Source organism: Ceratotherium simum, chromosome 11 (assembly GCF_057802395.1).
Source record: "Ceratotherium simum simum isolate JZ-2026a chromosome 11, ASM5780239v1, whole genome shotgun sequence".
Classification (NCBI taxonomy): Eukaryota; Metazoa; Chordata; class Mammalia; order Perissodactyla; family Rhinocerotidae; genus Ceratotherium; species Ceratotherium simum.
In genome coordinates this window covers 46,461,737-46,475,851 of record NC_141910.1, presented here as the reverse complement: position 1 = coordinate 46,475,851, position 14,115 = coordinate 46,461,737, and the positions used below count along the sequence as shown (strand labels likewise).

The window sequence follows — 14,115 nt, the reverse complement described above, 5'->3', positions numbered from 1 at the left end:
TGGAACCTAAAAATAAATATATATGTATGTATATATATATATACGTCTTCTGCAAGAAGCTCTGATTACCTCTATAATGAGTCTCGAGAAGCTATCTTTGAAATCGAAGAAAAGAATTTACATCTATCTTTCAGTCACATTAGCTCTCTCTCTGAGTGTAGTGTACAGAGACAGCTATCATTGCTGCCTTAATATTTGATGAAAGGTATTGGGATCAAGTAATTGCAAAGCTAAGAATGTTGGGGAACAATCTTGCTTAATATCTGATAATCTTATTCTGTCAAACATCTATAAAATGATATCTAATATTATTAAAATTAGGTTTTGAAATAATACTTAAATGCAAAATATTTATGCTATATTGCAATATAAAAAAGAAAATTATTACCGATACCTGTTTCTGTTGAAATGCATTTATACATATAGATAAAAATGCTACACCAAATACAGAGTATAAATTGCCCTTACTTGAGGGTTTTGGGTAATTTTTCATTTCTTAATTTTTGCTTATTTGTGCTTTATAGAATGTCTATTTTAAAATATTTATTTTTATATTAAATATTACTATTTAGTATGTACTAATTAAATGTTATTTAATCAATATTATATATCACATATTATGGAAATAATAAACATAATAAATTGATTCAAACACAAAGGATGAACAAAATGCAAGAAGCATAAAAAAAGATGATGACTATAACATTAAATAAGTCCATTGTCAGCAAATGTGTAGTCATATATGAACAGTATAAAATGGAGAGAGATTATAAATTCAATCAGAGTTTCAAATGTATCTTTGATCTCCAAGAGAGATTAACACATTTCCCTCTAGACTGCATTAATTCAACAATACAGATGTGAAAATTTTAAATAAATACTGGTGACTCAAATTTCCCTATATTATACTTGAGTAATTTACCACAAATAAATAGTGCTTAGCCCAATAAAACAATGATGATTTTGCTTCTAACTATCTCTGCCAGCCATAGCTAGAGCAATCCTCTTGTTTTCACAAAATTTGAGCTACAGTAACTGTCTTTCTTTTCCTTTTGGAGAACAGACACACTCACACTCAATCACTCACTCACACACATGGTTTCTGTAATCTGGATTTCTTTTGCTCAGCTTTTCAACTCACTAAAATCTTACACATTCTTCAAGTCTCAGATTAAATATCACCTCTTCAGAAGCAGTGCTCCTGTTCCACCTACAATCAAACTTGGTCCATGCTCTATTCATTAACACAAAACCATTTTTATCTTATAGCACATTTTTGTATTTCATAGTGGTGATTTTCGTTTAAAATCAGATTCATCTACTGTGGTTTTAATATCCATGAGTCTATGTTTGGATACCAAAGGCAAATTCAGTGCCAAAAGAGTATGAATGAGTTATATAAAGATGAATTATATTGAAGTAATTAATTATATTAAGGTATATATTAATATAATAATGCACATCAATGTGTCAATTGGTATAAAGTACATCAATGTATCAACAAAGGAGAAGAAAAGTATATGATTATCATAACTTCAAACAAACAACACTTTTTTTTAATTCAAATTCAATACCCATTCATAATTGAAAACACACACACACATATACACACAGCCTGGAAACCTTAAGGCATAGTATACTTCCTGAACATTAGAAATATTTGGTTTAAATTATAAGACAAAATATATATAATGGTAAAATAATAAAAGTATTCCTACTAAAGTCAAAAGAAACATAAAAATGTCTGCTCCTATATGATTACATAATTTTAAGTTTTTAATCAATCCAATGTGACTTGAAACAGAAATAAGAGTTCTAACATGAATGGAACAGAGACAAAATTTTGACCATCTTGAAAACCTAAGAAAATCAACCAAAAATAACAAAGATAATGAGTCAACTAAAGTCAAGGCAAATATATGTAAAAATAATTAGTAGCATGTATTCCTGTAATAAGCAGTCAAAAACATAAATGGAAATAGAAGTCATTCACAAAGGCACAAAATATGAATTTTAGAATCATTCTAACAAAACATAATGCAAGACACGTGTGTGTATGTGTGTGTGTGTGTGTGTGTGATTACATGGGAATACGATGTATTCTGATAGTATAACTTAATATTCTTCCTAAATGTGCCCTACTAAGTATTAAGATATATTTCAGATATAAATATTAAGATATATTTCATAATAAGCAAAATAATGTAATACTCAGAAAACATACAGATTGAGTAGAGTCTCAATTAAAAGACTTTAGATTATGATCGTAACATATTAAATAGATCTTCCTGAATAACCTGGGGGAGTGAAGTATTTAACAAATAGTACCATAATCCAAAACATATCTTAAGTTTCTACCTTCAGATTTTTCTCTTTATATGCTACATTTCCTTTTGGGTGATCTCTTTAATTTTCATAGCTTCATCTATCACCTCTATGAATAAGGCCACCAAATCTATCTTTTTATTCCTACTTTCTCTCTCTTGATAATGAGATACATATTTCCACTTGTTCCAATTTATCTAAAACACAGCGTGTCCCAAACTATGCTCAGCCTTTTACCCACTTCTTTAAATTGTGGACCTATTGGGGGCCATCTATCCATTCCATTCCTGTCTCCTCTATAGTATTGAACACATAAACAGATAAGTAGCTCACTCTGCTCTGTGATGAGGGACATACCTTCCAGAAATGACACTATAACCATGGATACTAACCACCTCTTAGTATTTACGTGCTAATTATGTACAATATTAGTCTCTCTGAAAGATTTGTTAATTTATGCATTCTTTGTGTGTGTGTGTGTGAGGAAGATCAGCCCTGAGCTAACATCCATGCCTATCTTCCTCTACTTTATATGGGACGCCACCACAGCATGGCCTGACAAGCAGTGTTGGTACACGCCCAGGATCCGAACCTGGGCTGCCAGCAGTGGAGCGTGCGCACTTAACCACTACGCCGCGGGCTGGCCCCTAGTTTGTGCATTCTTCATGGTAACTTAATCTAAATAGGTTTTTAGAAATGTAAATTTAAAAAGAGGCAAATCATATATTCTTCCCAAAGCCAACGTGTAAGTGTAAATGGTCATATTCACAGTAACAATAAATTCTTCTTTATTATGAAACACCTATTTATAGAATTATTTAGATATTATTAACATATTGGAGTACTACATCAACATAAATTTTTCTAAGGAAAATTAATTTTTATAGAGCTATGGCTTGCTCTCAGTGTTTACAAAATTAGATGATGTTATTTCTTACAGTGTTTTAAAATATATACTTTATTTAAAAACGACTTTCTTTAGAGATTTATGATATTTTTAGAATTTTTGCAAACTTTTAAATTTTGTGGAAAGTTGTCTCATTTAACAATCAAGCAAACTAGGACTTCTACTTTGAGATAGGATGAGGGAGCAAGCAAAAGACTTGAACATGACAACAAACAATAAGCAAAGTCGTAAGAAAGTCAGATCAGTTGTACGAAAGCAGTGGAGAGTTACCAAGGCGAGAAGAACTAGAAGAGCTAAGACTGTGGAGAGGGGCACGTATTAGAGAGGTGGTTTTAATACCAGTCATTTGGTAATACTAGATGTGCAAAGGAGGCTGAGAATTCAGGGTTTGTACAAACTTTCGAGGAGGGAAAATATTGAGCAGAACTTTTGGTGGGACCAGGAGTCACTGTGCTACTAAGGGAATTCAGTTTATTCTGAAATTGCACAGGGTCAGAGAGTGAAAACAAGCATACAATCTTGGAAAAGCAGAGTGGAGCTTTCAGAAGCATGGGGAATAAAGAAAAGGGATCTAGACTTGCTAGATGAAGAGACCACAAAATATATATCAAGATTTCAGTTGAAATCTCTGGAAGGTGACTGGTAACCTAGCCGTAAACTGAGTCTCACCAAAAATGAAATTCAGTCTCAGCCCATCGCATCCCTGATTGGATTAAGGTGGTCAGCCATCACTGTATTTGCTTAATATGGAAGAAGTGGGGAACCCATTCTCCAAAAAGATAATATCATCCTGAGCCTGTACAACAAGTTAATACACATTCAATAAAAAATTATTAGGTATGCTTGGAAGGAGCATACCTGAAATAGATTTCAGCATCCTGAAATCTTCTCTTTATCTTTATTGGGGACATCCTGGATAAGAAAGAAGAGATGCAACCATGCTAACAATAGCCCTCCCAGCTATTTACCAGCAAGAGAATTCTTACTTGTGGAATACTACCAGAGGAAAGTACTTGATCCGTGTAAGTTCTTTTTTGTAAATAACACTGAAATTTATGAATGTATGGCTAGGATCCTTTGAAAATGTCAGGTAGGCTATCTAATTAAAAGGATATAAAGAATATAGTTTATAAATTAATTGGCTCACTCTATTCAAGCAATATGCTCTATGCATTGCTCACACCCATCTTCAGCTTTCTGTTTAAATCTAAAGCAGAATCAATCATTCAGTGGGAAAAGAATGATATTTTTTGAATCTGATAGCTTCAGGCTTCTTCAAGAAAAGACTACTTAGCTTGTGCTTTACTAGTGTCAGTATGCTTTGAATTATTAGGAAGCTTGATACTGGTTAAAATCTATAATTGGTGTTGAGCGATTGTTGGATTGTTGGATTGTTGTTTGACAATCCAAACTTTCGTGTTATCTCACAAGCTATAAGACCAAACATAGGATCGAAAACTAAGGGCCGGCCCCGTGGCTTATTAGCAGTTAAGTGTGCGCGCTCTGCTGCTGGCGGCCCGGGTTCGGATCCCGGGCGCGCACCGACGCACCGCTTCTCTGGCCATGCTGAGGCCGCGTCCCACATACAGCAACTAGAAGGGTGTGCAACTATGACCTACAACTATCTACTGGGGCTTTGGGGGGAAAATAAATAAATAAATTTATAAAAAAAAAAAAGAAAACTAAGAGAAACTAAAAACAGTAGAAACTGGGCCCACAAATAATACAAACACTGGAGCTGGCTGACCGGAAAGTTAAAATGACTGTAATTGACTTCTACTTCTGGCCATGAGGGAAAGGCACTGGAGAGCAATCAATGCTAACACGACCCAAGGGGCTCAAACTTTGAGAATAAGGAGTTACAAAAGGTGAGCTCCACATTCATGTTGACTTTTCATGGAAGACATGTTGAAAACTCTGTGGGAGAATGGTGCCATCTGAAAGCTCCTGTCTCAATGGGCTGAGGGGATGAGTTTGGAACAGATTTGCAAAATCAACAGAGACTTGAAGTGGGTGGGAAAAACAAACCCAAGTAAATTTTAAACAGAGAATTTGGATTCTATGCTATCAGGATAAAGGAAAAAAACACTCAAATATTGAGCTGTAGTCAGTAAGTTTCCTTTTGCAGAAGCACAATTAACAATCCTGAAACTACCATCTGTACATTCTAAGACTGTGAAAATAAATAAATATACTTGGACTATTGGGAACAGATTTCTTACTATTAGAAAAACAAGTTACCAATATTAAAGGAGGCGTGCTAGAATAAAATGGATATTGATGGATTGAAATTGCTAGTATAGAATCAATTCATGTTTTAATATTCAATGTTTTCGTAGATATAAAATTAGATATCAGATATAAATAGATATTAAAGAATAATAGATAAATATATAAAAATAGATAAATATAAAACATTAAATACATTCAATGTTTTAATAGATAACTATAAAACATATATTAATGTGCATTTATATAGAAATAAATACACAAAATAAATTTGTGTATAGATATATGAAATGTATGTGTGTGTGTGTATATTTGTTTAGCTCTGTCTGCTGGGTGGACCTAGAAATGTCGCCTGCAGCAATGAGCATACCTAGCACTCACATATTGGTTCCTAAATGTCATTCTCAATTAAAAGTATCCAAGGTGCTTTAAATGAATATTTGGCTAACTGCATAGCTAGTGCAGGAAAAAGTATGAATCTGAAATATTTTGGTGTGTCAAAAAACTAAGGAAATACTAAAAGAGTAATAAAAATATGTCAAAAGACAGCTTAAAAGAGCCAGTTTAAAGGGACTCTCACTGGCTGAACTTGGAATAATTTGAACATCAAAAGAAAAACCAATGGTAATTTAGTGTAATTTACTGAAGAAAATAGGAATGCAGGAGCCACATTGATATAAACAAAAGAACAAACAAATTAGGAATAAATAATGGAATTAGAAAATCACATTTGGCAAGCATCAAATAATACTTGATTCAAGTAAGAATTAATGGAATGTAAAACTAGTGGGCGAATTTTGAGGATAAGATACTTATATAATAAACTATCTTCTTAAAGGTTACCTTTTAAGTATAAAGGATAAAATAGTAACTGTAAAATGAAGAAATTTGACAAACACCACCCTAAACAGTAATCAAAGTTAACATCAGGAGTAATTAGTCAAAATGACAGCACATGCCTCTCTCCATATGACACACTAAGAACAACACAACATCACATCTATGGTATTTCTTCCAAAAGTATAAAACCCAATTATAATGGGGAATATTACATAAAATCAAATTGAAGGGCAATATTCAAAATTTACTAGCCTGTACCTTTCAAAATTGTCAGTGTCGTGAAATACCACAAAGTGTCTCACTTACTATTCCATGTTAAAAGAAAACAAAGAAGCATCATGTTGGGATTTAAAGGAATAATCCTGAATTTTCTTTTGAAAAAGGATCTTTCTGGGAAGTTGACAAAGTCTGAGTAATATTCAATGTTAGATAATATTATTGAACTTGATTTGATTTAGGTAGTTGCTAAGTAGTTATCTAAGAGAATGCTCTTATTTTTAGGAAATACACGTTGAAGGATACAGCAATAAAGGGGCATCATGTCTACAACTTACTTTAAATGATTAAAAAATAATATGTTTGTGTGATGTGTATATAATTATATAAGCGTGTGTGTGTGTGCGCGTGTATGGTATATGTATATGGGGAGAGAAAGGGATAGAGAAAACTAATGCAGTAAAATTAAAGGTATCCAGGAATTATTTGTATTATTCTTGCAATGTTGAACTAAGTGTGAATTTTGTCAAAATAAAAAAGTGTAGGTGAAATAAAATAAGATGAAAATCAAACTTGGGAATCTTTACTATGAGTAAATCTTCTCTAAAAGAAATATGAAAAGTAGACCCTCAAGCAGGAGGAAAATGACACCAGAGAAAAACTTAGAATTTAGGAAGGAATAAAGAGCAACGGAAAGGGTATATACGTGGATAAATATTAGTAAATATTTACAGTGCTCACTGTACAAACATATCAATTATGGGATAAGTAGAATTAAAATGCATAAGAACATTAATGCAAAAATAACTAGGGGGCTAAATGAAGTCAATGTGTTTCTGGTGCTCACATTAGTGGGGAAATGGTAGCCATAATATTCCCTTATGCTGTAATAAATTGAGGTGAATTCTAAAAATATATATTAATTAAATACTTCAAGGCAACCAAAAAGTAATAAAGGAAAAAGAAACAATTAAAATATTTAATTATTCCACAGAAAGTAATAAAAGAGAGAAAACAGAACTTAAATGCATTAAAAATAAACAAGACATATATGTATATATATGCAAATATGTTGATAATTACTTTAACTCAAATTGAGCTAAAAATTCCAAGCAGTATTCTACAAAACTCAATTGTATGCTTCTTACAAGAGATACATACTATATATAAAGGCATGAAAATGTTGAAAGTAGATCATAGCAATTTATAGAAAATGATATACCATGAACAGACCAACTAAAATAAAACTAGTATAGTTACATTGACATCAGAATATGCCTATTTTACACAAAACAAAATTATTAGAGATAACGTGAGATAAAAATACAAAAACATTTAAAAAAACGTTACAATTAGAAATCTGTATGTACCAAATAATACAGTCTTAAATATATAAAGCAACCTTTATAGACATAAAGGATAAATAGACAAAACCATAATCATGATAGAAGCTTTTAATATATTTTTATGAGTAGATAAGTGAATCCAATAAAAATGTGGAAAGAAAGTAGAATACATGTACAATACAATGAACAAACTTGACATAAATGATTTGTAGAATACTATACAAAATAGTGATAGAACCAAGATTCTTTAAAAATGTGACAGATGACTTTACTCTTGGGTTCAGAAGCCTGTGATGGCCACCTATCTCTGCTAGATATTTTCTCCCTTTGATGCTCTAGATCTATTCTCCACTTGTTTATGAATGCTCCTCTGTCACCTGTTAGAATGTGCCACCTGTTTCCTGCAAAGACCTTATCTAATATAGCATCTCATTCAGAGAACAAATTGAAATTCTTATGATGGTCAACGAGGCCCTCCATGATCTGGATCCTTTATCCCTCTGACCCATCTCTTCCTTCTCACCTTGTCACTCACCCTGCTATAGCTATTTTTACCACCTTGCTTTTCACCAAACATGATAATTATGCTCCAAACTGAGGGACTTTGTGCTTGCTGCTTCCTCTCACTGGTGCTTGCCCCCTACATACCCATATGTCTTATTACCATACGTCTTTCAGATATCTACTCACCTTCTACCTCTTACCCCCTGTTTCCTTTCCCTGCTCTATTTTATCCTAGAGATATCTGATATATGTAAACATATACATACATAAAATATATGCACATGTGTGTCTATTTGGACAGTTCCTTTCTCTTCTCATTATTACATAAGTTCCATGAATCTATCTTTTTTCTTCCTCTTTTGTTCTCTTCTGCTCGGCAGTGTCTAGAATTTTTCCTGGCACATAGCAAGCACTCAATGAATACGTATGGAATGGATAAGTAAATAAATGAGTGAGTGAATTTGAACTTGAAAAGAAAAAAATGAATCTGAAAATTAAGATATCCTTTGAATTTATGATGCATTATAAAATATTGCACAGGATAAATTTATTAAAGTGCCTCTTATTAAATATTCACACTATATAACATGCTTGATTACACATGCTAAGTACACACAGATTTATGGAACCCCTAGCTAAAGACAGTTTAGTTGGTGGAATAGAATACAGACCAACTGCCATTAGCTTTGGGAAACCAGAGTACACGAACTGTGTAAGCCAGAGTGTATCTCTGTACATGTTAGTGAATGAGTCCCAGAGCCATTTTCAGCTATCACTTCTGTCCAAAAAGATTAATTACACTCATTGTCCAAAAGACCTGCTGCCCTTATGCCACCATATTGAAATACTATCCTAAATCATATGATCAGAAGTTACAGACCTTTATAAAAATAGGATTGGAAGTTTAGAACACATGTCAGGCTAAATTTAGTCTAATCATCTGATTTTATAAGTGCAGAAACTGAGACCAAAAAAGCGAGAAGATTTGACCAATATCTTGTAACTATTTTCAACAAAGCAGTATCACACCATGTTTCTTGGTGAGACTATTTCTACCAAGTCCATCTAATTAAAAGCAATAAATATTTTTGTGATCTACTCCACAATGGACTGTAAGAAATCAATTATTTATGGTTGTTCCCTGCGTACATTGTTTGAGCTCTTAAAAGAAAACTAACACAGATATCCAAATCTATTCCTGAAATCTAAGATACTTCATTTTTGTTGTTGTTGTTACTAATTTTTTGAACTTTTTGAAATTGAGTTTTTCCTAAACCTCTCCAAAGTTATGACTTTTTGAAGTGAAGTGCTCCCACAATTTATGTGGTATGCTCTGTGCACGGGTAAAGCCACGAAGATTCTCTCTCTCACAAAATAAAATTTTTAAAATGTTCGTTCTTTTAAGGTAGAACATATATAGAGACAGACTATAAAATCTAGAGACATATGTGAATTTATTTTTGTTTGTAAATAATATCAATAACATTAAATTTGTATATAGACCTATATTTTGAGATCATATAGCCAGTTGTTAACTTTCCATCCAGTGGTACAAGCCAAAAACGTAAGAGTGATTCTTGACTCCATCTTTTCCCTCAATCTTATAATCAGTTGCAGGATTTTCTTTTTATTTTACCTAACAAATATCTTTGTCTATTTTTTAATCTCCTCTATCACCACATTTGTCCAAATAAACAAAAATCTCTCACTTGAATAATTGTTATAGCCTTAAAATGCAAAATCTATTATGTTTATCATGCTGCTTCCATCATTTCAAGGGCTTCCTAATGCTTTCAGAAAAAAGTCAAAAGCCCAAATTCAGCTTAAAATGCTCTGTTTGATGTGGCTTCAAATACTTTTTCAGCTTCATCTCACATAATGTTCTATCTGCTTTCCCACATACTCCCAAATTTGGCCTTATTTTGGTTCCTTTATGTTTGTCATGATCTTCCTTGCTCAATACATTTTGTAACTGTGTTAGAATGCTCTTCTCTCTCCTTTCACCAATTAAATCTAGAAATGATTATACCACAGCTGAAGTTCCGCGTTGTTAGATAGGGCTAAACGTCACTTACAGCTGTTCTTTTAGCAGCCCTTAAACAGTTGGAAATTTACATTTTTATTTGTATTATTATGATTAATAATTGTCTATCTAAACAGAAAATAAGCTACATGAAAGCATGGACCTTGCCAACTTTTACTCACAATTTTGTGCATACTGTCTAACACATAGTAGTCACACAGAAAATGATTTGCAGAATAAATGAATAATCTTTGCTCTAGCTGACATATCATACAGAGCATCTAAGCCTCTGATCGTTATGAACAAGTAATGTTTTAGTCAGACTCAGGCTCTGGATAACACAGATATTGTGATAAAGCTACATAGCAACCAATGCCAAAAATCTCAGTGCCTTATATATAAACAATAATTTATTTCATGCTTATGGATTTGTATGTAAACTACAATTTGATTGATCTCAGGTAGGATTATCTTCTGGGTCGGGGTAGACTGCTGGCTTTGAGTATCTTCATTCTGGGACCCAGCAAAGGCTTCCTGAGCATGGATTCTTTATGACAAAGGCCAGCAGCTTCAAGAAGGTTGGGGAGATTTTACCAATCCTTTAAAGCCTCATCTTGAAGCTGTTATTTTTGTTCACATTCCATTGCGTAAAATAACTCACATGACAAAGCCCCAAATTAGTGGGCTGGAAAGTATACTCCATGCACAGGGAAGCCGTGGCTAAGATGGGGAGGGCAGGAAGAATTGTGGACAAATTATGTAACCTACACCAGCTAACAACCCAGAATGACATGAATAATTCTTCTGAATTGATAATATTTTAGAAAACTGAAATTCTAAATTATTATTAAGAGAAAGTCATAGGCTGAAGACACATTTTAACAAAAAGTTCACCCTGGGGAGATGCTAAGTGCTGCCCTAGAATCTGGTTATGACTGTAGCATTTACCTAAAACCCTGACTTCTCCTCAGAATACACATTTCATCCCATTTCATTCACTTTGATTCCATACATGTAAATGTTCCTCTCACTCACTCTGGTTTATCAAAGTGTTTTGATACATATTCCTTCAGTATGCTCCCAGCTATGTTAGATGTATGCTAGATTCGATACAGAAAGGCATGACAGTGTCCTATGAGCCAATATCAGCAATAATTCTCACTCCATTTCCTGCAACTATCCCCAGCCCTCATAATAAATCCACTCAAACCACTGGTAAGAACAAGACTGTTCAGGAATCAGAAAATATACTTAAATGTGTTCCTGCCAAAATAGTAGTCTATTAATTTGGGGGCTAGAAGATGCATTATTTAAAATATAATAATTCTGTCATGGATTTGGATAAAATTTTGGACTGTAGCCGGGTTGCATTTCCCCAGTCCCTGACAGTAATGAGTTTCCAATTAGCCTCACTATAGAAATTCTAACATCACTGATATTCTTCAGTGTTCTTGGAAATCCATGCACAAATCAGTCTTACTGGACACAAAACAGTGTCAATTAATGTTCTTCTTTTGAAAAATTTTGTGAGTGCCTTAGAGAATGAAATTTTATTTCTTGTGCATATAGAACAAATTGGTTTCCCTATGTTACTAAGTGTAAATGTTCTGGGTCTCAGAGGGAATTTAAAATGGTTATTATAGTGTTATGGAAATATCAAAACAACAACAAAACCCTCTGTGTTTAAAAGAAACAAAGTTTACTAGCATATCAATCCCAAGGTTTAAATCCAGCTACAATCTCCCAGCCAGCAGGCCTCCAGGAGTCTGCAGCACAGGGAGGGGCCTGAAGCACGCACGTGGCCCCTGCACCGCACTGGCAGACAGCGGCCCTGCGGGGGACGCTGTGTTGGTGGCCGGCCCCCTGGCAGAGCGGTGGCTTCCCAAGGCCCCACGTCTACTTTCAGAGTTCCCCTGGGGCTGCAGGCTAGGACCCCGGTGGCACTGAAGATGACGTCTCAGTGAGGCACCAAGGGAAGATTATGGTCAAGTTTGACCGCAAGGAAGTACAGAGGCACCTCAACCTGGAGGAGTGGATTCTGGACCGACTCACTTGCCTCTGTGTGTGACTGCCAGGAAGTCCGGAGCTGGAGATGGATGTGGAAGAGCTCCTGGACATGGAGAGTGATGATACCCGGGCTGCCAGTGCCAAGGAGCTGCTAGTTGACTGTTACAAACCCACTGAGGCCTTCAATCTCTGCCCTGTTAGGCAAGATCTGGGACATGCAGAATCTGAGCACACCCCAGAAGAAGTAAGAGTCCTCCAGCCAGGTCAAGGGTGGCTCCCACAGGACAATCGTACCTCCCCTCCCCGACCTCACAGCAACACCAAACCTCGGGTTCCTGCAGCCAGGCCTGGTGCCCTTGTCGCCGACTAGGTGCCTTGAGAAACTCAAAGGTGGGTTGGAAGCAATTAACTGTTTTTCCAAGTTGTTTCTTTTCCTTTTGTATGGTAAGGAGATGTAACCACCAGCCATCCTAAAAGCGACCAAGCCTCACCACAAGAGCTATGCCCATGACCTTTGCCTTGTTTTTAATGCAAAGATCTCTCCAGGAGGAGCTTAGGCCTCATTATTTGGAAGCATGTTCTCCAACTGAGCCTGTGTAAGTGAATACCCACCTCTCCCTTTTGAATATTCATTCCCCAACAGACATAAAAGTGCCTGCTTCCCTTTGTTCTGGCACACCATGACTTTGGAAATGATTCCTCATGGTCTCCTATTTGTTGCAAATACACTTTTGTGAGACAGCTTCCACTGGTGTAGAGTCTTATTTAATTCAGCAAGAGGCGAGCCCACTTAGTTCAGAAACACCATGACCAGAGCTCCCTATGGCCCTGGCCCAGGGGCCTCTTTCCTGCCCCCTCAGTCTTCCATTTTGGGGTTTTTTTGTTCTTATTAAATTGATGGGACTTTTTGTGTCTTTATATTGACTCTGCGCATAGGCCCATTAATAAAGCTATTCTACGCCTCTGGTGCAGCTGGAAAAAAAATAAATAAATAATAATAATGCTGATTCTTTCCCTGCCCTTGAAAACAACCAGATCAAAAAGATATACTGTCTTCATTCTATTACAAAGAAATTCAATTTAGATTGATTCCATGTTTGCATGGATAAAAAATAAAATCTTGCCACCCTTTAGGCTCTGTCAATTTATCATTGTGTCTCTTAATTCCATACGTAACTAACCTAGTTTCTCCTTCAGGTGACTATTCTTCCATTGTTTGAAAACATTTACTAGGCCCCTACCAAGGTATATTCTATTTTCATACTAAGCATTTTCACTTATTTCTTCTTTTCTTCTATAATGATAGTTTAAGAACCATCTTCCTCCTCTATAATCCTCTACAAATGCACACATTGGTATGCGTTACAAATTTGGTGTCTAAAATGAAATACAGTAATCAAGATGTGGTGTGGCCAGGTTGGGGTATGCCAAGAGCTGACTTTATGCCAAAACAGCCATTAAAATCCTGTCAGCATTATTATTGTAGTTACTCTAAATCTCCTGAGGTCAAATTTATATATACTGAAATGCTCACATATTAAATTGTACAATTCTGTGAATTTTGATAAATGTGTATGTCCAGATAAACACTGCAGCTTTCAAGATTGAACATTTTCCCTATCTCAGAATGTTTTCCTCCATCTCCTTCTAGTGGATCCCCATTCCACATGCACACACACACACACACACACACACACAAAATTCAGATTTATGTTCCA

At 34.9% G+C, this 14,115-nt stretch overlaps 1 pseudogene; it reads left to right on the top strand.

The window, feature by feature from the left end:
* Window positions 1-12,037: 12,037 nt before the first annotated feature.
* Window positions 12,038-13,462, top strand: LOC101394337 (protein phosphatase 1 regulatory subunit 14B pseudogene; annotated as a pseudogene).
* Window positions 13,463-14,115: the final 653 nt, after the last annotated feature.